Source organism: Sus scrofa, chromosome 1 (genome assembly GCF_000003025.6).
Source record: "Sus scrofa isolate TJ Tabasco breed Duroc chromosome 1, Sscrofa11.1, whole genome shotgun sequence".
NCBI lineage: Eukaryota > Metazoa > Chordata > Mammalia > Artiodactyla > Suidae > Sus > Sus scrofa.
The window spans coordinates 2,681,999-2,708,086 of NC_010443.5; the positions used below are offsets into that span (position 1 = coordinate 2,681,999).

At 44.7% G+C, this 26,088-nt stretch overlaps 1 long non-coding RNA gene across 5 annotated transcripts in view; it reads left to right on the plus strand.

Annotated features, from left to right (window-relative positions):
• LOC102157949 overlaps positions 1 to 24,418 on the plus strand; it is an 82,901-nt gene extending 58,483 nt beyond the window's left edge. For 2 of the 5 annotated variants that reach the window (XR_002342238.1, XR_002342236.1), the window contains 6 exons: positions 5,374 to 5,457; positions 6,442 to 8,001; positions 12,454 to 12,514; positions 13,423 to 13,622; positions 22,147 to 22,261; positions 22,964 to 24,418. This is a non-coding gene — a long non-coding RNA (uncharacterized LOC102157949). Of the gene's footprint in view, positions 1 to 5,373; positions 5,458 to 6,441; positions 8,002 to 12,453; positions 12,515 to 13,387; positions 13,623 to 22,146; positions 22,262 to 22,963 lie in introns of all 5 variants that reach the window. The other 3 variants (XR_002342240.1, XR_002342237.1, XR_002342239.1) reach the window with 2 other exon arrangements.

Here is a 26,088-nt window from a genome sequence, read left to right on the forward strand (position 1 = left end):
TCCATTTTGAGTTGATTTTTGTGAAACTTTGAGGCCCAAATCTACATGTTCTTACTCTTTTTTGGCCGCTCTGAGGCATGCGGAGTTCCCTAGCCAGGGATCAGATCTGAGTCACAGTCAAGACCTAAGCGGCAGCTACGCTGGGATGGAACCTGTGTCCCAGCGCTCCCACAATGCCGCTGATTCTGTTGTGCCACAGCAGGAACTCCTAAATCTACTTTTTTTCTTCCTTTTTTTTTTTTTTTTTTTTTTTTTTTTACACAAAGATGTTCCGTTTTCCAGCAAGATTTCTTGAAAAGACTGTTCTTTCTCTACGGAACAGCCTTCACTCCTTTGTCAAAGATCAGTTGCCTGTATTTGTGTGGGTTTTACGTGCTGGCTCTTTAGTCTGGTTCATTGATTTATGCATGTCTTTTACAGTGAGTACTGCCTTAACTTTGGTAGGTTCACAGTAAATCTTGAACTTGGATAGTGTCAGGCTTCTGACTTTTTCTTCTTCACTACTGCGTAGGCTACCGGATTCTTTTGCCTTTTCATAGAAAGTATAAAATCTGTTGGCAATCACAAAATGGATTGGGCTCCTACTGAATCTATAGATCAATTTGGGAAGAAATGATGTCTTAATGTATTGAATCTTCTTATCCATAAATGTGAAATATTTCTCCATTTATTTAAACCTCCTTTGATTACTTTTATCAGTTTTGTAGTTTCCTTCATATAGATCTTGTACATGGTTTGTTAGATTTATCTCTAAGTACTTTCTTCGGTGCTAATGTAAATGGGATTGTGGGAGTTCCCGTCGTGGCGCAGCGGTTAATGAATCGATTAGGAACCATGAGGTTGTGGGTTCGATCCCTGGCCTTGCTCAGTGGGTTAAGGATCCGGCGTTGCCATGAGCTGTGGTGTAGGTTGCAGACGGGGCTCGGATCCCAGTTGCTGTGGCTCTGGCGTAGCCGGCAGCTACAGCTCCGATTCGACCCCTAGCCTGGGAACCTCCATATGCCGCAGAGCAGCCAAAGAAATGGCAAAAAGACGACAAAATAAATAAATAAATAAACGGGATTGTGTTTTTGACTTTAAATTTCAATTGTTCACTGCTGATATATCAGAAAGTGGTTGAATTTTTATATTAAATTTGTACCTCTAACTGTGGTATAATTACCTAGTTCAAGGCATTTTTGGTCAATTCTTGGATTTTTTTATACAGACAGGCTATCTGAACAAAGAATTAATACGTCTTCTTTCTCCGTCTATGTGTTTTTTTTTTCTCTTAATGCATCAGCTAGAATTTCCAGTACAGTGCTGGGGAAATACTTTCCTTGCTCCCATTCTTTGGGGAAAAACGTCTAGTTTCTCACCATTAAGTACAAAGTTGGCTGTAGATTTTTGATGTTCTTTATTGCTGAGGAAGTTCCTTTTAGTCTTAGTTTGCTGAGTGTTTTTATTATGATGAGTATTAGATTTTTTCAAATGATTTTTTTTTTTTTGCATCTATCTCATCTATTGATGTGATGGATTGCATTAATTGATTTTTTGAATGTTGAGCCAGACTTGCATACCTGAGATAAATCACACTCAGTCACGGGTGTAAAATTTTTAAATATATTGTTGGATTTGATTCGTTACTCTTTTCCTGAGAAAAGTCCCTCCTTTTTGCCTGCATTTGTCAGTTTGCTCCAATTTGATTTGTGGAAAAAGCAATCCCTCCGCTATTGAATTGCTTTTGCACCTTTGTCAGTTTCAGAATTTGATTCGTTAGCCTGTTTCGTCCACCTTTTTTCCTAACCCCCTACCTATAGCATGTCAATCACAGAATGGTAACTGTAGCTGTAGAGTAAGCCCTGACATTGGGAAGAAGGATTCCAATCCCTCCTACTTTATTCTTCTTCAGGTTTTGGGGGACTGTTCTAGGGTCTTTCCCTTCCCATATACACTTTAGAGTAAGTTTGTGTAAGTTTGCAAAATGTTTGCTGGACTTTTGGGAGAGATCCCATTAAACCTTGTGGATAATTGATTTCTCCAAGGGTAAGTCTCTCCAACTATTTAGGTTTTCTTTGGTTTCTTGTAATCAGCATTTGATTGGCTTCTATTTTATATACTTTCCTGTGTAGAAAATCTCGAGCAATCTACCAAAAAGCCTCCCACAGCTAATAAAGGATTTCTTACTTAGACAACCATATATCATTTACGGCACAGTTTTATTTCTTCCCTAAGATTTGAAGGGCTTTTTATTTTTCCTCTGTTACACTAGAACATCCAATATCATGTTGAAGAAGGGGAGGGGGTGCAGGCATCCCTGCCTCACTTCCAGTCTTAAAGGAAAAGAAAGGAAAGGAAAATTTTCCTTAAAGGAAAATTCTTCAGCCGTTAAATGTGATACTAGCTGTGGACTTTCTATAGATGCTCTTTATTAGGTTGAGAAGGTTGCTCTGTATTCCTAGTGTGTTGAGAGACTTTATATCACTGGGGATAGAATTTATGCAAATGGTTTGTCTCTATCAATTGATTTCTTAGCCTGTTGATATGGTGATTTACATTGATTTTTGAACCAGCTTTGAATATCTAGAAATTCTATTTAGTCATGGTGTATTAATCTTTTTATACATGGCCAGATTGGATTTGCTAATATTTTTTGAGAATTTTTGAGTCTGTGTTCATGAGACAGATTTTTCAGTACTTGCTGTGTACTCTTGGGGTTTTTTTGGGGGGTGGGGGTTGGAGGGAGGTTATATTTCTCTGCTTTCCCTGTTAGAGTAAGTAGCCTCACAAAATGAGTTGGCAAGCATTTTTCCTCACCTATTTTCTGTAAGAGGTTGTATAAAATTTCTATAAAATTTTGTGTTAGTTCTTACTTAAATGTTAGATAAAATTATCTTGTGAAACCATCTGGGTCTGGAGATTTCTAAATTTAATTTCTTTGTTGGGGATAAGACTGCTAAGGTTACTAAGCTTCTCTTTTTTCATCTTGGCTGAGTTTTGGTAGTTTGCAGGTTTTGAGAAATGGTCCATTTCATCTAAGTTGTCAAATGTATGAGTATAAATTTTACAGTGTCCTCTCTACTATCATTTTGATGTCTGAAGAATCTGTGATGATATTCCCTGTTTAATTCTTGATTGGTGAGTTGTCTTTATTTTTGTCAGTATTGCTAGAGGTTTATAGATTTTATTGAGATTTTTCAAAGAGCTGCTTTTTGTTTCACTGTTTTTTTCTGTTTCCTATTTTCAGCTTTTTTGAATTACACTATTATCTTTATTATTGCCTTTCTTCTGCTTGCTTTGGGTTTATTTTGCTTTTCTTTTTCTAGTTTTGTGAGGTAAGAACTTAGAAAATTGTTTTGAGTTTTTCCTTTTTATGTATGCATTTAGTGTTATAAATTTCCTCTTAGTACTGCTTTAGCTGCATCCTACAAAGTTTGATATGTTGCGCTTACACTCATTCAACTTAATTAATTAATTTATTTATTTTTATTTTTTATTTTTTGTCTTTTTTGGTATTTCTTGGGCTGCTCCCATGGCATATGGAGGTTCCCAGGCTAGGGTCGAATTGGAGCTGTAGCCACCAGCCTATGCCAGAGCCACAGCAACGTGGGATCCAAGTCGCGTCTGCAACCTATACCACAGCTCATGGCAACGCCGGATCCTTAACCCACTGAGCAAGGGCAGGGACCAAACCTGCAACCTCATGGTTCCTAGTCGGATTTGTTAACCACTGGCCACAATGGGAACTCCTCAACTTAATTTATTTTAAAATTTCATTTTGGATTCTCTTTAACCTAACCCTAACCCTAACCCATGGATTATTTAGGAGTGTTGACTACTTTCCATGTTTGAAGATTTTCCTTTTGTCTTTCTGTCATCAATATGTAGCATAACTCCATCTGCCACTGGTTTTTAGTGTGACTCCATTATGATCAGAGAACAAACTATATAATTTCAGTTTTTTTTAATTTGATAAATTAAAAAATTTTTTTCTGGGATTTGGTCTATCTTGGTGAATGTTCCATGGGTGCTTAAAAAGAGTGTGCATTCTGCTGTTGTTGGGTAATATGTCCTCTAAATGATGTGGATGATGTTCAGTTCTATATTCTTGCTGGTTTCCATTCAGAGGTTCTATCAGTTGCTGACAGAGGGGTGGTAACGTCCCTAAGTACAAATGTGGATTTGTCTCTTTCTCCTTTAAATTCTTTCAGTGTTTTCTTTGTGTGTGTGTGTGCGTATACATACACATATTTATATGTATTTAGGATTGTTATATCTTGTTGCTGAATTTATTCTTTGCTTATTAGGTAATGTTTCTCTTTATCCCTAGTGACTTTCTTTGCCCTGAAGTCTACTTTATCTGACATAATAGTCATTCCTTTTTCAATTTTGCATAATGTATCTTTTTTATCCTTTTACTTTCAAACTACTTATGTACTTAAGTTTGCAGTGAATTTTGTGAAGATGGCATACAGTTGGGTGTGTGTTTCTATCCATTCTGTCTAATTGGTGTACTTAGACTCTTTGCATGTAGGATTATTATTGAAACTCAGGGTTTACATCTGCCATTATATTATTTGTTTCGTTTCTTCTCTATGTTTCTCTTCTCTTGCTTTCCTGTGGATTATTACCTCAGGATATTTTGGAATACTACTTTTATTTACTTATAATATTTTGATCATGTCATTCCTCATAGTTTTTTAGTGGTTCTTCTAAGTGTTGGGCCAGTTTGAGATGGAAGGGGTTGAGCAGGACCTGATAGACGGCCCTTGGTCCTGAGTCCTGGATCGGCATGAGAGCATCAAAAGTAGCAAGAGTTTCACTGCGCATGCCGTGTACCATGAAGTTTTCTTCACCTGAGTTCCTTGTGCCTGGGCTGGTGTTGACCCCACACTGACACGAGGCTGTGAAGAGCCTATGCCTGGTGCTCAGAATGCTTGTAAAGCAGCAACGAGAGGAACCGAAACAAATAAGGAGGAAATCATCGATATTGTTACGCATCTGGTACCTTACATTCATGCTTAACCAGAAAATAAGAAACCAAATACAATGCTTACGTCTTTCATAAGACTCCAGGCTGTCACAATTCGTTAGGATAAGTCCCGGCACTATCAAACCGGAGAGCCTAAGTAATGAGGGCAACAGGTGCACATCTTGAAACTGAGGATAAAAAGTGTCACTGAAATCTGGGTCTTGGCCACGCTGAGCTGCATGTGGAATCCGAGCCTTAAATTACAGGGGGCCCTGCTCATTCGCCAGGTACAAGACAGGGAGGCAGCTTTCCCACTTTGTCAATTGCGGTGGAAGTGGGAGCAGCTAAGCTCTGCTGACAATGTCCATAAATTGAGGCAATGAAGGATGTTTGTAAAAAGGTATCTCACATTTTCCTCCAAGGGCCTTCTTTCTCGGCTTACGGAATGGAGGGAAAAGCGTGAACATCGAGAAACAGCAGACAAGCGACCCCCAGGCCTAGCGAAGGTGAGCTGTGTGTGTGTGTGCGTGTGTGCGCCCTTCTCTCCGCTGGACCTTGGCATCTTTCTCTTCCTCTCCACTGGCTCCACGTAGATTCAGCTGTTTCAGCCGAAGAGAAGGCTCATGTAGTTGGGGTTCCAAGTGTGATTTAGAAGAACCAATAGCAGAGAAGAAAAGAAAGCTCACAGACAAATGCTTTTCATTATCACGAGACTAGAAACTCGTGATTAGGTTACTGGCTGAGGGCTGAGCAAAGGTCCCCATCTCGTGTCCCACAGGAGTTGTCTTCACTGATTGGGAGCGCCAGCCTCGAAGCCAGATACATTGGCACAATTGTCGAGATCACGTCTGGATGACCTGAGCCGTATTCGAGCTTCTTTGGCATTTAATGAACAAAATTTCCTCCAAAGGCTTACAGTCCGAGATTAGGAAAGCTAGCACTGGACTCTGTTTAGCTGATTTACAGGCTGTCAGTTAAGGGGGCAGGCCCCCAAATTCTCCCAAACTCAGAAAAGTGTCAAAGACCCACACCTGCAATATGCCCTCATGCAAACTAGAAAGGCACACTGGTACGTCTCATCTGTCAAATGAGGGCATTTGACAGATGGTCTTCCTAGCGACTCACTCTGACTGTAAAATTCCACGAATGGACATATCTAGAAATCTAGGGACCAGATCACATCATCCCAAGGGGACAACTATACCGGAAACACACACTTACTAATGGCTCTGAAGCATTAAACGAAGCCTGTCCTATGGCTCATACAGTCTGGCTTTGAATCCGATTCTTTACGCAAAGAACCCAACTGTAAGTCAATGTTCTGAGGCTGTCAGAAAGACTGACCTGTCTCTCTCCCTAATTCCATCTCTCTTCCTGAGCCATCCTTGGCTAAGCGGTATTTCCCAGGTGTGCTGGACCCCAGCAGCTCCCTGGTGCACCTGTAGTTCCAGGCCTTTCCCCAAAACTCTGATGGCGTTGGTCTGTGTTAGGGCCCAGAAATCCATATTGCTATCAAGCTGCTTTGAGAGTTCCTGATTCTGATGATTAGACAAACACGGAAAATCTTGAATCAACGATCCTGCCGGCGACCACAGCTGCCCCTTCCCTCCGGGGACATGAAATCAAAGGATGACTCACGATCACGGCGGGCGACCCTTCCTGGAGCACCGACGGAACGAGTCCCAACAGAACGAGTCCGGGTTATCTGTGAAGTGTCCACACCAGGGACGCGGGGTTTGAGAACTCGACACTGTGCCGTGGTTTTCTTAGTCCTTCCGTTCCTCTGCCTTCCTGGTCCTGCTGCTTTCTCCTGGTTTCATTTCTCTTACCTCATATCCTCTCACTGGAGATTCGGTTGGGTTTTTTGGCGGGATTTTTTTGTTTTGTGTTTTCTTTTTTCTTTTTACAGCTGCACCTGCAGCATGTGGAATTTCCTGGGTTAGGGGTCAAATTGGAGCTGCAGCTGCCAGCTTACACTATAGGCACAGCAACACTGGATCTGAGCCACATATGTGACCTGCACCACAGCTCATGGCAAAGCCAGATCCTTAACTCATTGAGCGAGGCCAGGGATCGAACTCAGATCTTCACGGAGACTTATGGCAGGTTCTTAATCCATTTAGTCATGATGAAAACTCCTCAGTTGGGTTTTACGTTAGCTTTCCAGCTATTTCTACGGCTTTTCAAAATTATTTCATTCCTTTAAAAATGTGTTTCTGTGTGGCCCCGCCCGTGGCATGTGGAGGTTCCCCACCCGGGATCACACCTGAGCCGTAGTCGAGACGATGGTGGATCTTTAACTGCTAGGCCCCGAGGGGACACCTACGGTTTTTATAAAAATAATGCCTTCCCGTCTTCTGCATTTCAAGTGACATAATTTACATCATTATTTTTGGATTTTTAAAATATTGTCTCAATTCACCCTCTTGATACCACCCTTTATGATACTGTGCTAAATCATGTCCGTTTTTTTTTAACCAGTCTTAGCCTGGGGGTCTGGCTCTCCAACAGATGTCTTTGCCATCCAGCTGTGTTAGCGCTGTCTTGTCAACTAATCTTGTCAACTAATTTACACCGGAAGCACAAGGCAGATAAATTAAAGTATCTTTAGTTTACCTAGACTACTTCGACATGCATCCAAAAGCATAATAAGCATAAACTATGGAGAATAAGTGCCAGATTTTCTAGACACCAGGAGCAATACCTTGGAGTTCCTGCCATGGCGCAGTGGGTTAAGAACCTGACTGTGTTGGCTCAGGTTGCCGTGGAGGTGAGGGTTTGACCCCCGGCCTGGTGCAGTGGGTTAAAGGATCCAGCCTTGCCACAGCTGCTGTGGAGGTCTTAGCTGTGGCTCGGATTCAGTCCCTGGCCTGGGACCTTCCAGGTGCTGTGGGTGCGGCCATAAGAACGGACCAAATAACGAACGAACCATTTCTTTCAGAACACGATGACCCATAAATCAGCCGAGAGGGATTCTCGAAGTAAAACTATCTCAGTCGCTTACATCGGATGTACTCCAGTGCCATTGCTAACATGGAGTTCTCCAGGAGGTAGGGCCCTTTCTAAATGTAATATGCCCCATGTAAATATGTCTTGCACGGTCACGGCCACGGTGTCTCACGGGTGTCTGTAAGAACTCTCCTCCTGCAGCCTGGCATCAGCACGCTTTCCCAGTCGGAGCAGCGTCATACAGTCTAGTCAATAACTAAGTGCCCAGCCTAGTGCAGATCGACAAAGGACAATAACGCAGCCCTGTCCGTTGAGGCTGTTGTCGGGACCGCAGGGGTAGAGGGGAGAGGGGAGGAAGGTTACATCACTGTTCCCTTGGGGCTGCAACATGTTAACGTGTCTTATTCATACAGACTTAAAATCAGCGTTGTCCCTACTAAGCATACATGTTCCTGAGCAATATGCCAAGTCACCTGCACACCAGGAGCACGAGCCTGTCACTAGGCAGGCAAGGCGCCCACACCAGGCACAGGGTGGGTGCAAGGCCTGCTCGTTGCACGGTGGTAGGTGTGGGAACCAGCTCTGCCCATGCGCCATTGCACGATGGTAGGTAAGGCATCAAACACAAACCGGATGCTGAAGAGACACACACGTGACAAGGGCCGATGGGAGACGTAGAGACTGAGGAGGGAGCTTCCAGATGCCGCGCCTGCTGGGGGAGCCCTAACCCAGGCACGGGCTGGTGCCCACACCTGGTGCATCCTCTGATGTTGCAGGAGGGGCTGGTCAGAAGGGCACTCAGGCTGGATGCTTCGCTGCCCGGGTCAGGGCGAGGTTAGTGTGGGGCACCTGCACATCTCGCCTGTGTAGGGAGGAGGCCCCAGGCTCCCGTCTCCCCAAGACTCTGCTCCTAAGGACAGAGCGTGCCAGGTGCATGAAGGCAGAACTTGGTCCAAGCCTTCACCTGAGTGGAAGGGCTTGAACTCGGATCACGGTCCCAAGCGCAGCAGTCTTCAGCTCCCCGGGGCAAGCAGAGTCTTGGGATGTGGGGTGCCTCGTGGTAGGACTTGGGGGGGATTTTGCTGCGGAACTGAGACGCTACTTCTTTTCTTTAAAGCCAGTGGAAGCAAGGCCACCTCAGAATCAGGGTGAATTAAGATGATGGCAGCTGGGAGTTCCCTGGTGGCTCAGCAGGTTAAAGACCCGGCATTGTTAATTCTGTGGCTTGGGTCACTGCTATGGCATGGGTTCCATCCCTGGCCTGGGAACTTCTGCATGCTGTGAGCCACAACAACAACAACAAAAAAAAAGACAGCAGCCGACTGTCAAAATTTGGCCTTTTCTGGAGTTCCCCTTGTGACTCAGCAGGTTAAGAACCCTACCGTAGCCATGAGGATGCGGGTTCCATCCCTGGCCTCATTCAGTGGCCTAAGGTCCCGGCATTGCTGTGAACTGTGGTATAGTTTGCAGACACAGCTCAGATCCTGCGTTGCTGTGGCTGTGGTGTAGGCCAGAGGCTGCAGCTCTGATTGGACCCCAAGTCTGGGAACTTCCATGTGCTACAGGTGCGGCCCTAAAAAGAAAAATAAAAGAAAAAAAAATTCGGCCTTTTCCAACCAAGAATTCCAAAGTTGCACCAGATCTGTTCACCTCTTCCTGGACATGTAACAGGGAGAAGGGTTGTTTCTGAGGACACCTCCCTGGGTCGGGGCTTAGTTCAAAGAGGAGGCGCTCTTGTCTTCTCCAGACACGAGCACCCCAGCAGCTGCACCCCAACCCCCTCGGGATGTTCCCAGGCAGCAATTTAACAGACGTCTGTCCAGCTGGAGGAAACTTGCAGATTCTTGGGCCAAGGAGTGACTTGCTGGTCATTTGCAGGGAAAAGCGTCTCCCTCTTTTAGTGGCCAATTCAGTCCCCTGCTATTAGCATTTGAATCAGGCAGCCTTGCTGTTTTGATCGAAAAGAGAAACCCAGCCTTTGTTGCTGCAATTTAGGGGTGTAAGTAATTTTCTGCCCTCCTTTAATCAGGTCGAATAGTTGGGGAAATGGCCACGTCTGGGAAAAGTGTGGTCTGGCCTCGGAAATGCAAAGACAGCTCCTGTCCCGAAACTGCCCCACATCAGCCCCTGGTCCCATGTGTGACAGCTCAGCCGGGGAGGTCAGTGGGCCCCCTGGCTGGCTGTCCCGTCCATCGGGACCTGGCTGAAAGTCTCCAAAATATTCTTTGTTTGGATGAAACCAGCCTAGACAGTGACGGGAACGCAGCAGGGAGTGATTGAAATGTGATGGCCAGGTCTTCTGCCCACGGGTCCGCTTCCTGCACCCACGGGAGGGCGTGGGGGCTGGATGGCAGGTCCGCAGGTGACACCAACACTCTGGAGGCTGAGGCCCCAGGTCCCGGGAGCACCTTGGAATATTGGCCATGTGTGCTTAGGAGGCACCTGGTCCCCATTTCAAGTGAATAGAAATTGCAGAAGCTTACATTTAAAAGACGCAAGACCAAGTTTTCAGAAATCCTCATTTGCCTCAGTGTTCCTTCATTCTTCTCCCGTCACCCCGTGTTGGGTGTGTGGAGATGTGAAGCTTTTGGATTCTGAGAACGCAGAGGACTAAGGAAAACCCATCTGGAGAAACATGTCTTTTCAAGGTTGACGAGGTTGTAGCCAACCTCAGAGCCAAGTTTAGCAGGTCCGCTGACTTCACCCTGACGTGGGCGGAGGCAGCCACCCTTGCAGGAAGCTCCTGGCAGCTCCGGGGCCACACGGAGGGCGACCTGTTTGAGGATATCCCCCAAGGTGCCTGGAAAATCCTAGAGGGGGCACGAGCCTGAGGCCCCTGCCCAGGGGAGCCCTGGACCCCTGGACCCCAGCCTAGGCGCCAGCTTGGGGAACATGCAGTGGTGGTGACTCTGAAGCCATACAGCCGCCCTGCTCTGTTTTGTGATTCGGAGACGGCTGCGGACCAGGCTCGGCAACGGGGAGAAACCGGGCTTTGCCCTGGGCTTTCGGAGGGCATCTGTACACAGCAGCCGTGTTCCGTCCACTCTTCCAGCTAAAACACTTGCTAGCTTCCTTTCCCACTCTGTGCCCCTTTGGACGGCAGGCGAATTCCCTCCTCTGAGACTCCATCGATCCATCCATGCTCTCCCCCCACTTCCTGGCCACACATCCGTCACCCCTTCCAGGAAGCCTTCCAGGATGCAGCTCCTCCGCTCATGCGCTCCTGCCCAAGCTGGGGCTGCACCTGCCCTTCTGCCACTTATAGTCTTTGGCTGTGTGAGCTCTGCAAGTGCCTCAAAGGCATCAGTTCTTCATCTGCCTTCTAATTCTTCGGTGTCCTCCGCAGGCCCAAGTCCTTGCCCGAGAAAAGCAATTTGTCAAACAGCTGTTCCCCAGAAGGGATAAAAGGCTGTGTTTGCTTCTGCCTGGGTGTTTGCTGTATCATGTGTGCAGAAACGACAGTGCACAGGGCTTTGGGGCACCTGCCTCGTCTCAGGGTGAGGGGCTCCCACGCCCGGGGAGGCCCCCTGGCCCTCCGCCCCTGGGGTCCCCGGTCTTGCTGTGCGCCCGCCCCCGGGAGCTCACCCATGGGGCAGGGGTCGCCCTGTCCTTTGCTCCAGCTGTCCTGGCCTCACCAGGAGAAGGGGCCTGGCCTAGGACCGTCACGGGGCGCAGGTGACACCGGGCAGTTCTTTTACTGGCTCTAGAGCCTGTGTTCTCACAAATGGACCAGTGACGGCAGCCACTAGGCTGTGTTCTCACAGAGCCATTGGGAGAACCAGCTGAGTGCGTGGGGGGCTGCAGCTGCCTCTGCGGATGGAGACGTCCTTGTCACGGTCACTGTGGGGTCCCTACTTGGCCCCAAGGATGACTGCGGTCCCAGCCTCCTACAGGGAATTCCCCGTGAGACGGTGGCCGCCGGCCTCGGTCCCCCGCCTCCTGGCAGCCCGGGGGGCAGGAGACCGAGGGTGGGCCCAGCGCGGTGACAAACGTTGCCCCCGTCGTTAGCATTGAGGAGGAGGTGGCAGCTGGCCAGGCGGTGCCCCCTGCACGTGTGTCCCCTTGTCCCCTCAGGGCCCTGCGAGTGAGGGGTGCTCACCTCCTGTGTCGTGGGTCAGAAAACAGCTCACAGGCTGGTGAGCATGCTCAGGTCCTCAGCAGGCTGGCGACCGAGACCTCATCCCCATCAGGACGTGTCCCTTCAGGCCCCAACTTTCCAGGTTTAGGATCAGTTATGCCACCTTTTATTCCTGATATTCTGCAGGAGTGAAGGGAAACTCTAGCTCCGTGGGCTATAGGCATGGGTGGGTTCAACATGCTTCAAGCAAAATCCGCACAGCTGGTCCACGCAGGAAGGCATCTGTGCAGGGGCGGGAAACGCTCTCCCCCCCGTGGTTGACTGTCGCTTTTTTTCAAGATGAGTACGAGACAAGGGCTTCCAGCGAGAAAAAATATTGCAGCATCCTAACAACAGCACTGTGTGTTCAAGGCGTGCCGAGCCTGACAGCTTGCTTCTGTGTTTGCTTTTCTCTGTTTGGTGCTACCCCGAGCAGACTGCTGGAGAGAAGCGGCCAGTTTACAGACGTGGACTCGGAGAGCAGAACCCGAGGGCTGGTCAGTGCTGTCGGGGTCTGGAAGCTGCACAGTGAGGCTCTGTCTAAGATCTGGGCCGAGGGGTGTGGGCAGGGGCAGGTCAGCAGACTGTGCGGTGGAAGTTCTGGTGCACACAGGAGGGCTGCCTGGAAGCAGTGACCACCATTTACAACTAAGGATGGAGGAGGGTCCACCGGGGGCTGAACTCTTTCCATGCGGGATCTGGATGTGACCAGAGGACAGATCCCCCCTCGTTTTAGTTTTAGAAACATAAAAATCTAATCTGGAGTCTGATTTAAAAATAAAAAGAAACTCGAGTTCCCACTGTGGCTCAGCGGTAATGAACCCGACTAGTTCCCATGAGGACACAGATTCCACCCCTGGCCTCGCACAGTGGGTTAAGGATCCGGAGTTGCTGTGACCTGTGGCACAGGTTGCAGATGCAGCTCGAGTCCCGTGTTGCTGTGGCTGTGGTGGAGGCTGGCGGCTACAGTTCTGACTTGACGCCTAGCCTGGGAACTTCCATATGCTGCAGGTGTGGCCCAAAAAAGAAAAAAAAAAGAAAAGAAAAAAGAAAGTCAAAACAAAAAAAACAAAAAGAAACCAAAGCAGCGCTCACCGTTCTGTGATTTTTCGGCCACTTCCCTCATTGGCTTGAAAAGCCCAGTGAAGCTGCCCCTGGGAGGGCAGGGGGCAGCCCGGAGGAGGTGAGCCCAGGGACTTAAGTGGTATTTCTTAGCCATAAGGTACTATCTTCTAAGATAGCAAATAATTTATAATGAAGATTTTAAACATGAATACATAAATACACATTTTAGTGATCATTGCTAGTCCGACTTAACCAAATTCTGTTTTAAAAATTGTTTCTCACACTTTGAATGTTATGACAACAAGTTTAACAGGCAAAACGTAACATTTGCTTCTGAAAGCTGGACCACGTGTTCCCCAGTGGACACAGGCAGCGTGGAGAGCAGCCCCAGGAGAGGATGGGGCGCCCCCGGCCGGCGGGTCTGGGGCCTCGGCCAGGAGTCCAGCCTCCCCTCAGCTTCCTGAGATGCGACAGCCTGGCCAGTGGGACAAAAGATTCCAATCAAAGGACAAGAGGACACCACACAGCCCTGGGCGGCATGTGAGTAGCCCAGAAAAATGCCAGAAATGAGGAACATTTGAATAAAACAGACAACCCCCCCCCAGCTGTTTTGGGGGAGAGCGGTCATGGGAGGGGAAAAAGGGGATTGAGAAATTCTAGGGCTGGGGTGGCTTTGACTTAGGTCCTCAATCCAAGTGTCACTTTTCCGGAGTCCGGCCGGGATCCGCGAGGGAGAGGGTGGGGACCATGCTGTGCCCCCCCCATCCTTCCCATCTGGGCCTTTTCCTCGTCCCGCCCCCGTGGAGGGTCCCTGGCTTGTCCTCCACTCCCTGGCCTCTCTTGCCCCCATGTTGGAAACCCAGCCAGGGGGCTGTTTGGTGTCATGGTCACCACAGGGTCTCCTGCTTCTGGAACAGTCGGTGGTGTGCAGAGAAGATCCATCAAGTTTTCCTGAACCAACGACTAAATGGGCTCCTTTTGGTTCAGTTCTCCCTCCAAAATCTGTGCTGCCCACCTCGCCCCTTCCCACTGGGAGGCAGGATGGCGCTGTAGGAGGGCAGGACCTGCCTGGTTCCTTCTGCCCGACCCTTTCCATCTGGGGACCTCAGTGAGCCCCTGCCTTGGTGTCCCCGTTTTGTGCAGTGATGCAAGTTGCAGTAGAGATTATTTCTTCCCTACACACACACACACACACCACACCCCCACACACACACCCCTTTGTTAGTAGTGATTTGTTTTTTCCCTCTGATTTTTTTTTTTTTTTTTTTTTTGGTCTTGGGGCCACACCTGCGGCATATGGAGGTTCCCAGGCTAGGGGTCTCATCGGAGCTGTAGCCACCAGCCTACACCACAGCCACAGCAACATGGGATCCGAGCTGCACCTGTGACCTACACCACAGCTCAGGCAACACCGGATCCTAAAGCCCCTGAGGGAGGCGAGGGATCGAACCCAAACCTCCCGGTTCTCGTTGGATTCACTTCTGCTGCGCCATGACGGGAGCTCCCCTCTGCTGATTTTGGTGAAGATTGATTAATTTATCTTGCTAGAAACAGATGCTGCTTTATTTATTTAGCCAATATTCATGGTTCTCAAAATACCTTCCAAAGCAGGATTGTTGAGTATGAAGTGCTAATCCAAATTTTATATAATTTCCCCCCACATTTTGAAGACTGTTTCCAGAATTTCTCCAGTGATCAAATTTCCAGTTCGAGGTAGTCACATGATCAAGAAAGGAGGCAGGAGTTTTCCTGTGGAGCAGCAAGTTAAGGATTCAGCCTTGTCACTGCAGCAGCTTGGGTCAGCACTGTGGCACAGGTTTGATCCCTGGCCTGGGAACTTCCACAAGCTACAGGTGTGGCCAAAAATAAATAAAATAACATATTAAAAAAGAGTTCTTGGAGTTCCCGTCATGGCTCAGCGGAAAGGAATCTACTAGGAACCATGAAGTTGCGGGTTTGATCCCTGGCCTTGCTCAGTGGGTTAAGGATCTGGCGTTGCTATGGCTGTGGTGTAGGTGGCAGACGCAGCTCGGATCTGTCATTTCTGTGGCTTTGGCATAGACCAGCAGCTGTAGCTCGGATTCCACCCCTAGCCTGGGAACCTCCATATGCCGTGGATGTGGCCCTAAAAAGACCACAAAAAAAAAACCCCAAAAAACAAAAAACAAAACAAAAAAAGGGAGTTCTCATCGTGGTGCAGCGGAAACAAATCTGACTAGGAACCATGAGGTTTCCAGTTCAATCCCTGGCCTCACTCAGTGGGTTAAGGATCTAGCATTGCTGTGAGCTATGGTGTAGGTCGCAGACGTGGCTTGGATCTGATGTTGCTGTGGCTGTGGCATAGGCTGGCAGCTGTAGCTCCGATTCGACCCCTAGCCTGGGAACCTCCAAATGCCATGAGTGCAGCCCTAAAAAGCAAACAAAACAAAACAAAAAAGGAGGCAGGGTTGTTGGTAAGGAGGGGTAGGTACACAATAAGAAATTAACGGATGAAGCAGTCTGAGAAAGCCCCTGAACTGGGGGATCTATAGGCAAACGTATGGTAAACCAAGGAGCTTAACATAAGATTCAGAAGCTTGAGGGTATAAACCCCTTAAATATGCTGTATGTGATTACATGCATATGATTTTCTTGGAGACAGGATACATAGTGTTTTAATTAAGTAATTTGTTTTTATGGCAGTTTCCAGGCCAGGGATTGAATCTGAGCCATAGATCCTTTAACCCACTGCTCTGGCTGGAGATTGAATCCGTGCCTCTGCAGGGACCTGAGCCACTGCTGTTGGATTCTTAACCCACTTCACCACAGCGGGAATTCCTGTGGTGTGTGTGTGTGTGTGTGTGTTTTAGAGCCACACATAGAGGATATGGAAGTTCCCAGGCTGGGGGTCAAATTGGAGCTTCAGCTGCCAGCCTGTTCCCCAGCCACAGCAATGCGGAATCCAAGCCGCATCTTCGACTATAGCACAGCTCAAGCCAACACCAGATAATTAACCCACTGAGCGGGGCCAGGGATGGAACTCTAATCCTCATGGGTATCAGTCGGGCTAGGTACCCCTGAGCCACAACAGGAACTCCCTGTGTGTGTTTTAAATTAAGTTTTTAAGGAGGTCTGCGATGCACAAAATTTAATGTCATAGTTAATGCCATAAAGAAAAATGAAGTGGACAAAATCTTATGCTTGTAGAAAAATACATTGGTATATTAACCAATGTTAGTATCGTCTAGCAGCATTTTAAGAGTTTATGTTCAGGAGTTCCCGTCTTGGCACAGCGAAACGAATCCGACTAGGAACTGGAGGTCAGGGTTCAATCCCTGGCCTCGCTCAGTGGGTTAAGGATCCGGCATTGCCGTGAGCTGTGGTGTAGGTTGCATTCACGGCCCAGGTCTGGGGTTGCTGTGGCTTTGGCCTAGGCTGGTGGCAACAGCTCCGATGAGACCCCTAGCCTGGGAACCTCTATGTGCCGCGGGTGCAGCCCTAAAAAGACAAAAGACAACAAAAAAATAAGAAGACTTTATGTTCAGAAAAAAAGTGTTCAAATACAATTTCTTTTCCAGTTTTTTTGAGAAATAGTGGACCTCCATGACTGTACAGATTTAAGGTCTATGGTGTGATGGTTTGGTTTACATATACTGTAAAATGATTACCACAGCAGGCACAATCAACATCCATCATCTCATATAGATACAATAAAAAGAAAAGAAAAAAAAAACCTCCTATAAAGAAACTCTCAGCACCTACTCTCTCAACAATTTTCTTTCCTGTGTACCATATAGCAGTGTTAGCTCTGGTCAGCATACTGTACATTCCATACCTAATATTTATCTTATAACTCGAAGTTCGTACCTTTTTTTTTTTTTAACTTTTTTAGGACCGCACCTATGACATATGCAATTTCCCGGGCTAGGGGATCAAATCAGAACTACAGTTGCCAGCTTACGCCACAGCCACAGCCATGCCAGACCTGAGCTGTGTCTGTGACCTATGCCGCAGCTTGCAGCAATGCCCAATCCTTAACCCACTGAGCAAGGGCAGGGATCAAACCAGCATCCTCACAGATACTAGTTGGTTTCTTAATCTGCTGAGTCACAATGAGAACTCCTGGAAGTTTGTATATTTTGACCATCTTCTTCCAATTCTTTCTCCCTACAGCTCTGCCTCTGATTCCATATCATACGGTATCTGCCTTTCTCTGTCCTATATCACTTAGTGAAATGCCTTCAATATCCATCAATGCTGTTGAAATGGTAGGATTTCCTTGTTTTCCCCCCATTTTAAATTTTATTGAAGTAGAGTTGATTGACAAGTTGTCATCATTTCTGCTGAAACAGTGATTCAGTTGCATACATACACACATCCGTTCTTTTTCAGATTCTTTTCCCATATAGCTGATCGCAGAGTACTGAGTGGGTGGAGTTCCCTGTGCTGTACAGCAGGTCCCCATTGGCCTGTCATTCAGTACTCAGTGCGCATGTGCCAGTCTCAAATCCCCGTTCACCCCTCCCCCCACCCCACCTGTCTCCTTTGGTAACCATAGGTTTGTTTGCCAAGTCTGTGAGCCTGTTTCTGTTCTGCAATAAGTTCATCTGTATCTTTTTTTTAGATTCCAGGTATAAGTGATATCATACGATGTTTGTTTTTCTTTTTTTTCTTTTCTTTTTTTTTTTTTTTGGTCTTTTTGCCATTTCTAGGGCCACTCCCAGGGCCACTCCTGTGGCGTATGGAGGTTCCCAGGCTAGGGGTCGAATCAGGGCTGTCGCCACTGGCCTACACCAGGGCCACAGCAACACGGGATCCAAGCCACATCTGCAACCTATACCATAGCTCATGGCAATGCTGGAACCTTAACCCACTGAGCAAGGCCAGGGATCGAACTCAAAACCTCATGGTTTCTAGCTGGATTTGTTAACCACTGAGCCACAACGGGAACTCCTTTTTTTTTTTTTTGTCTTTTTGGATGTTTGTTTTTCACTGTCTAAATTCACTTTGTATCTCTAGATCCCATCCATATTGCTGCAAATGGCATTACTTTATTCCTTTTTATGGCTTAGTAATATTCCATTGTGTGTGTGTGTGTGTGTGTGTGTGTGTGTGTGTGTGTGTGTGTGTGTACATATATACACCACATCTTTATACAGCATATATGTGGGTCTTGTTTTTGTATCCATTCAGCCAATCTATGTCTTTTGGTTGAAGCATTTAGTCCATTTACATTTAGGATAATTATTGATATGTATGTTCTTATTCCCCTTCTGTTAATTGTTTTGAATTTGTTTTTGTCAATTTTCTCTGGCCCTTTATCTCTTGGCCTTTTTTCTTCCCTTTTGTTCTCTTCTCTTGTGGTTTGATGACTATCTTTAGTGTTGTGTTTGAATTTTGGTTTGTGGTAACCATGATGTTTTGGATTGCGGTAACCATGAGGTTTTGATATAGAAGTCTGTGTATACACATGAGATTGCTTTAAGTTGCTGGTCTCTTAATTGCAAACGCATCTCCAGGATTCTGCATTTTGTACCCTCCTCTTCTCACAATTGCTGCTTTCGGTGGCATATTTTTGTGTGGATGATTTCCTACCTTTACTAATGTTTGCCTTTACTGATCAGCCTCCTCATTTGTAATTTTCTTTTTTTTTTTTTTTGTCTTTTGTCTTTTGTTGTTGTTGTTGCTATTTCTTGGGCCGCTCCCGCGGCATATGGAGGTTCCCAGGCTAGGGGTTGAATCGGAGCTGCAGCCACCGGCCTACGCCAGAGCCACAGCAACGCGGGATCCAAGCCGCGTCTGCAACCTACACCACAGCTCACGGCAACGCTGGATCGTTAACCCACTGAGCAAGGGCAGGGACTGAACCCGAAACCTCATGGTTCCTAGTCAGATTCGTTAACCACTGCGCCACGACGGGAACTCCCTCATTTGTAATTTTCTTCTTTCTAGTTGTGGGCTTTTCTTTCTGCCTAGAGAAGTTCCTTTAGTATTTGTTGTAAAGCTGGTTTGGTGGTGCTGAATTCTCTTAACCTTTGCTTGTCTGTAAACGTTTTGACTTCTCCTTCAAATCTGAATGAGAGTCTTGCTGGGTAGACTATTCTTGGTTGCAAGTTTTTTCCTTTCAGCACTTTTAGTATATTGTGCCACTCCCTCTGACCTGCAGAGTTCCTGCTGAAAAATCAGCTGACAACCTTATCGGGGTTCCCTTGTATGTTATTTGTTGGTTTTCCTTAGCTGCTTTCAATATTTGTTCTTTGACTTTAATATATGTCTGAGTGTGTTCCTCCTTGGGTTTATTCTATATGGTATTCATTGTGCTTCCTGGATTTGAGTGAGTGATTCCTTTCCCATGTTAGGGAAGTTTTCTGCTATTATTTCTTCAAATATTTTCTCTGGCCCTTTATCTCTCTCTTCTCCTTCTGGCACCCCTATAACGTGAATGTTGGTGTGTTTAAAGTTGTCCCAAAGTTCTTTTAGACTGTCCTCAATTCTTTTCATTCTTTTTTCTTTATTCCGTTCCACATCAGTGATTTCCACCAGTCTGTCTTCCACCTTGCTTTTTTGTTCTTCTGCCTCCTGTATCATGCCATTTTTTCCTTCTAGTAATTTTTTTATTTCAGCTATTGTGTTGATCATCTCTGCTTGTTAATCTTTAAATCTTCTATTGCTTTGTTAAATGTTTCTTCTAATTCATCGATCTGTGCCTCTATTTTTTTTTTCCCCAAATCTTGGATCATCCTTACTAGCATTACTCTAAGGTATTTTTCAGACAGGTTTTCCAACTCCACTTCACTTAGCTGTTCTTCTGGGGTTTTGTCTTGTTCCTTCATCTGACTCATGTTTCTCTGACTTTTCATTTTGTAGAGCTTTTTGTGTGGTCTCCTTTCCACAGTCTAGAGGGTCATAGCCTCTCTTTCTTCTGGTGTCTGCCTCTTTGTGGGTGAAGTTGATTGATACAGGGGCTTGCTATAGGCTTCCTGATGGGAGGGACTGGTGCCTGCCCACTGGTAGGTGGAGCTGATTCTTATCCCTCTGGTGGGTGGGACATTGTCTCTGGGTGTGATTAGGGGCATCCCATTTGCTGATGTGTGGAGCTGTGCTCCCACCCTGTTTGTCATCTGGCCTTCTCAGCCCTGATGGATGGGGCCAAATTTTTCCAAAACGGCAGCCTCAGGGGAGGTCACACTGATGATTATTCCTGGGACCTCCACCTCCAATGTCCTGCCCCCATAAGGATTTCCTTGTTTTTGAATGGCTGAATAATATCTATCTATCTATCTACCACAATTTCTTTATCTATCCATCCATCACTAGACACTTACTATAAATAATGCTGCTATGAACATAGGAGTACAGTATCTTTTTGAGTTAGTTCATTTTTTTGACAAACATGCAGAAGTAGAATTGCTAGATCATATAGTAATTCTATTTTTAATATTTTGAGACCATCCATATTGTTTTCCACAGTGGCAGCACCAACTTACATTCCCACCCACAGTGCCCAGGACTTCCCTTTTCTCCACACCTTCTCCAGCACTTGTTATCACTTGTCTTTTTGATAATGGGCATTCTAACAGGTGTGTGGTTTTAATTTGCATTTTCCTAATGACCACTGATGTTGAGCACCTTTTCATGTATCTATTGGTCATTCATATATCTTCTTTGGGAAAATGTCCATTCAGGTCCTTTGCCCATTTTAAATTGGATTATTTTTATTTTTTGCTATTGAGTTGTATGAGTTCTTAATGTATTTTGGATACTGACCCCTATCAGAGACATTGTTTGCAAACACTTTTCCCATTCTGTAGGTTCTCTTTTGACTTTCTTGATGGTTTCTTTTGCTGTGCAGAAGCTTTTTGGTTTGACATAGTCCCACTTGTTTATTTTTTATTTTTTTGCTTGTGTTTTAGATGTCATACCCATAAAATCATTGCCAAGATATATGTCAAGATATTTTCTATGTATTTTTCTAGGAGTTTCATGGTTTAAGATTTTACATTTAAGTCTTTAATCCATTTCAGGTTTATTCTTTTGAGTAGTGTAAGAAAGGTATCAAGGTTTGTTCCTTAAAAGTGAATATCCAATTTTCCTGGCACCATTTATTGAAGAGACTGTTTTTATCCATTGAGTTTTCTTTTCTTTTCTTTTCTCTTCCTTCCTTCCTTCTTCCTTCCTTCCTTCCTTCCTTTCTTTCCTTCCTTTTTAGGGCCACACCCATGGCATATGGAAGTTTCCAGGATAGGGGTTGAATCTGAGCTACAGCTACTGGCCTATACCAGATCCCCAACCTACCAAGCAAGGCAAGGGATCAAACCCACATCTTCATGGATACTAGTTGAATTTGTTTCCACTGCACCATGAAAGGAACTCCCCATTGAGTATTCTTGGCTCCATTATCAAATATTAGTTGACTGTGTATGCTTGGCTTTATTTCTGGACATTGGTTCTGTTCTACTGGTCTATTTGTCTTTTTTTTTTTTTCCCCACACCCATGGCATATGGAAGTTTGCTGGCCAGGGCCTGAACTGGTGATATAGCAGTGACCCAAGACACTGCAGTGACCATGCTGGGTTCTTAACATGCTGTGCCACAGGAGAACTCCTGTTTGTCTGTTTTTAATGCCAGTACTACACTGTTCTCATCAGCATAGCTTTATAGTATAGCTTGAAGCCAGTAAGTGGTATGCCTCCTGTTTTGTTCTTCTTTCTCAGGATTTCTTTGGCTATTCAGGGTCTTATGTGGTTCTGTATAAATTTTAGGAGTGTTTTTAGATTCCTGCAAAACAAATGCCATTGGACTCTTGAGGGATTGTGTTGGGTCTATAGACATATTAACATTTTAACAATATTAATTCTTTCAGTCCATGAACATGGGATACTTACCATTTATTTGTGTCTTCTTTGTTTTCTTTCACCAAAGTCTTGGAGCTTTCAGAGTAGATATCTTTCACATTCTTGGTTAAATTTATTCCTAGATAATTCATTGTTTTTGATGTTATTGTGCATGAGATTGATTTCTTTCTCAGAAGATTCCTTGTTAGAAAATACACTCTTTAAGAGAAGGCTCTGCTTCTTTCCTTTAGGATTAACTTACCAGAACACACGAGGGGTGAACCTGCCTCTCCAGGGATGACCACAGCCCCAGGGACCACAGCACCCCTGACCCTGGAACAAGCCATTCAGATGCACCGTGTTGTGGTTGGCACCTGTCTTTTCTCTGCCCAGAGAGTTAGAAGATGTAGTTCCAAGGAGATTAAAGATTAAGTTAGAGGAGTTCCCATTGTGGCTCAACGGATTAAGAACCCAACTAATATCCATGAGGGTGTGGGTTCTATCCCTGGCCTCGCTCAATGAGTTAAAGATCAGTATTGCTGCAAGCTGCAGCATAGGTTGCAGACATGGCTCAGATCTTGCATTCCTGTGGCCGTGATGTAGGCTGGCAGTTGTGGCTCTGATTCGAACCCTATCCTGGGAACTTCCATATCCTGCTGGTGCAGCCCTAAAAAGAACAAGTCAGAGTGGGAGTAAAAGCAGCAGATGCCAGAGCATGAAAGATTGTGGTCAGAGCAGAGCAGGGACCTGAGCTCAAGGTTTGAGTCAGAACAGCTTTGGGCAATGCCTGAAGGCAAAAGAGGGAGCTCCTGTCCTTGGTGAAGTGGGGGTGAAGGTCACTGAGACTTCAGGGCTGCTGAATTAGATGGGTCAACAGCCTGAAGAGATGGAAATTCCCAAGATAATGTCAGGAGGAGGGTGAGGGGGCATGAACTGTTTCCCAGTTCTTTGGTGAATGAGAGCAAAGGACCAAGAACTTGTTATAACAGAGGTGGTGGGTGGCACACCTCTGTGGCACTTTGCCTTCAGAGTTGACATATACAGTTTTTTTCTCTTTTTTCATTCTAGGAGGCTAAGACAGCAAGTCGATATTGGACTAACTACGTGGATTAAGAATGAGACTACAGTATCCTATTTAGATGAAAAGAATGAAGAAATGTTGAAACTCCCAAAGAAATAATTAAATGGCAGATTTCTGCTTCTTTAATTCAAAATTATGAAAACAATGATGACCCAGCAAGTATATAATAATATATTTATTAGAAATGTGAGATTTTCATGCAGAAACCCAGAACCATGAATGAGAACCAGTAGAAATAAGAGTCAGCAGAATTATGTTCACAAAAAATCAAGATAATGGAAGTTAGCAGATGTAGAAATACAATAATAAGATTAATATGGTCAAATAAACTTTACAAAGAAATTTTAAATTACTAATAAAGAGTATACTATGAAAATGGATGAAACGTTTGAAAGAACTGCAATTTTTAGAGTGGAAAACATAGTAAGTAAAAGTATTTAACAAGTGGGTTAAAGAGTAGATTAGGCATACGTGAAGATAGAATTAGTGAACTATGTAGATCAAGGGGAATTATCCAGAATCTAGCACAGAGAAACAGAGTGATGGAATACATAACAAAGAAATAAAGAGCTATAGAGGGTAGAGTAAGAAAGTGCAACATTCATTTAAACACAGTTCCAGGAAGAGTAATCAAGAGAACGAAGAAGAAGCAGTATTAGAAGAGAAAATTCTAAAATGCCAGAACTGATGAAAGACACCAATCCTCAGATTTAGGGATCTCAAAAAACCACAAGAGCAATAGAATAAAAAAACAAAACAAAACAAAAACAAAAAAACTAAACACCAAATGTAAGGTGAAGTCCTTTAAAGAAGCCAGAGAGAAAAGACAAGTCACCTACAAAAGAAAAGCAATTTGAAACCCAGATGACATTTCTATAGAAACAGTCAGCAAATCCTAGGAAAGCTATTTTAGTAAAAAGAAATACAAAATGCAAATAGTCCTACAATTATTAAATGAATTGAATCCATAATTTAAAAACCTTCCCACAAAGAAAATAAGAAAAACTCTAGGCCCATATGGTTTCACTGGTGAATTTCAAACAAATAGTTAGGGAAAAAGTAATGTCATCTTTTCTAAGTAAATTCTTCCAGAAATGGAAAAAGAGGGCATATCTCCTGTTTCTTTTTGTAATGCCTGCATAATCTAAAAGGAAAAAACAGGCTGATCTCACTCAGGAATGTAGTTGCAAAATTTTAAAACAAAATATTAACAAACTGAACTCTAATATTTTGTTCATTTTAGTAATTTCTGCTCATAATGAAAATATAGCAAATTCCAAATAAAAAGGAAAAATTTAAATCTGGCAATGTGTTTTTAAAAATATTTGTAAGTAAACAATGTACTGGGATTCCCTTCGTGTCTCAGCAGTTAACGAACCTGACTAGCATCCACTTGTATGCGTGTTTGATCCCTGGCCTCTCTCATTGGGTTAAGTATGCAGCGTCGCAGTGAGCTGTGATGTAGGTCACAGATGAGGCTCGGATTTGGCTTTGCTGTGGCTGTGGTGTAGGCCAGCGGCTGTAGCTCTGATTCGACCCCTGGCCTGGGAACCTCCATATGCCACGGGGGTGGCCTTAAAAAAAAAAAAAAAAATATATATATATATATATATATATATATATATATATATATACACACAGACACACACTTAATGTTGAAATACTGAAATCTTTCCTTTTAAACAATAGAAAAAGCTGCCTATTTTTTCCTATTTCTATTGAAGCTTGGACTGGAAGTTTGAGAAGTATAATAATAAGCTATAAAAAGAAATAAAATCCGTAAAGCTTGTAAAAGATAGAAAACTGTCTTTTTTTTTAAATAGAAAAGTCCCAACACAGAAAAAGCAAGTGAATAATTATAAATTTCTGGAAAATGCTTACTTTTAAGCCCCTAATTTCAAAGGGGGGGAAGGGACTTGTGATGGGGAAGGGTGCTTCAAGGGGCCTGGGAATATGTTCCTTCCGGAGCTGAGTGGGGATTACTAAGTGTTTGTTTTATAATGAGATGTTACATGAGATTTTATTTATTTATTTATTTATTTTTGCTTTTCGGGGCCACACTTGTGGCATATGAAAGTTCCCAGGGCAGGGGTTGAATCGGAGCTACAGCGGCTGGCCTACACCACAGCCACAGCAACACGGGAGCTGAGCCAAACCTGCAACCTACACCACAGCTCTCGGCAACACAGATCTTTAACCCACTGAGCAAGGCCAGGGGTCGAACCTGTGTCCTCATAGATACTAGTTCGTTACCCCTGAGTCACAGTGGGAACGCCACATGAATATTATTAAAATGTGTAATTGTATAAAATAATTTGTGAAAGATTCCATTTATAATAGCAATAATAATTAATTATCTAAGTTTCAATTGGGGGAAACTGTGTGAGCCCTTTATGAAAAAAATTATAAAATTACTGAGACATTTTAAAAGACCTAAATAAAAGGAGTCTCATCATCACGGAGAGAAATCCTGTATATTTCAAAGACGTCAGTTCTCTCCTATCTGATTTTTGGATTTAATGCAATTTCAATAATTTTTCATGGATAATTCTTACGTTTGCAGAGAAAAGCAACCAGCTGGAACAGACAAGACGCACGAGAAACAGAAAAAGTGAGGGTGGGGCTTGCCCTACGTGATATCAGGCCCTGGTTTAAAGCCGCAGAACAATTGAAATCGTGCTTTATTAGCGGAAGGTAGATAAAAACATCCATTAATGACTTAGAATAGGGAGCCCTTAGTCAGAGGGCCACAGACGCGTTGCAGAATGGAAACTATGGCAGATTCGCTGTGAATCCTTGGTGAAACGATGGATGATTCAATAAATGGCGCTTGGACAATTGGTTTTCCGCAGTGAAAGTGGGTTCCTATCTCATCTTATGCACAGAAGTCAATTCTGCATGGTTTTAAGTCCTAAATGTAAAACGACAGAACTATACAAACCTAAAAAAATGTAAGAGTCTATCTCGGGAGTTGGAATGGCTCACCTAAACAAAACACGAGAACTATAACGGGAAAAGCAAAAGTGTGATAACTTTGACCATGTTAAAATCGAGAATTTCTGTTGGAAAAGGACTCCTCAAGGACAGAAAAGGTGAGTCGTTAAGGGGAAGA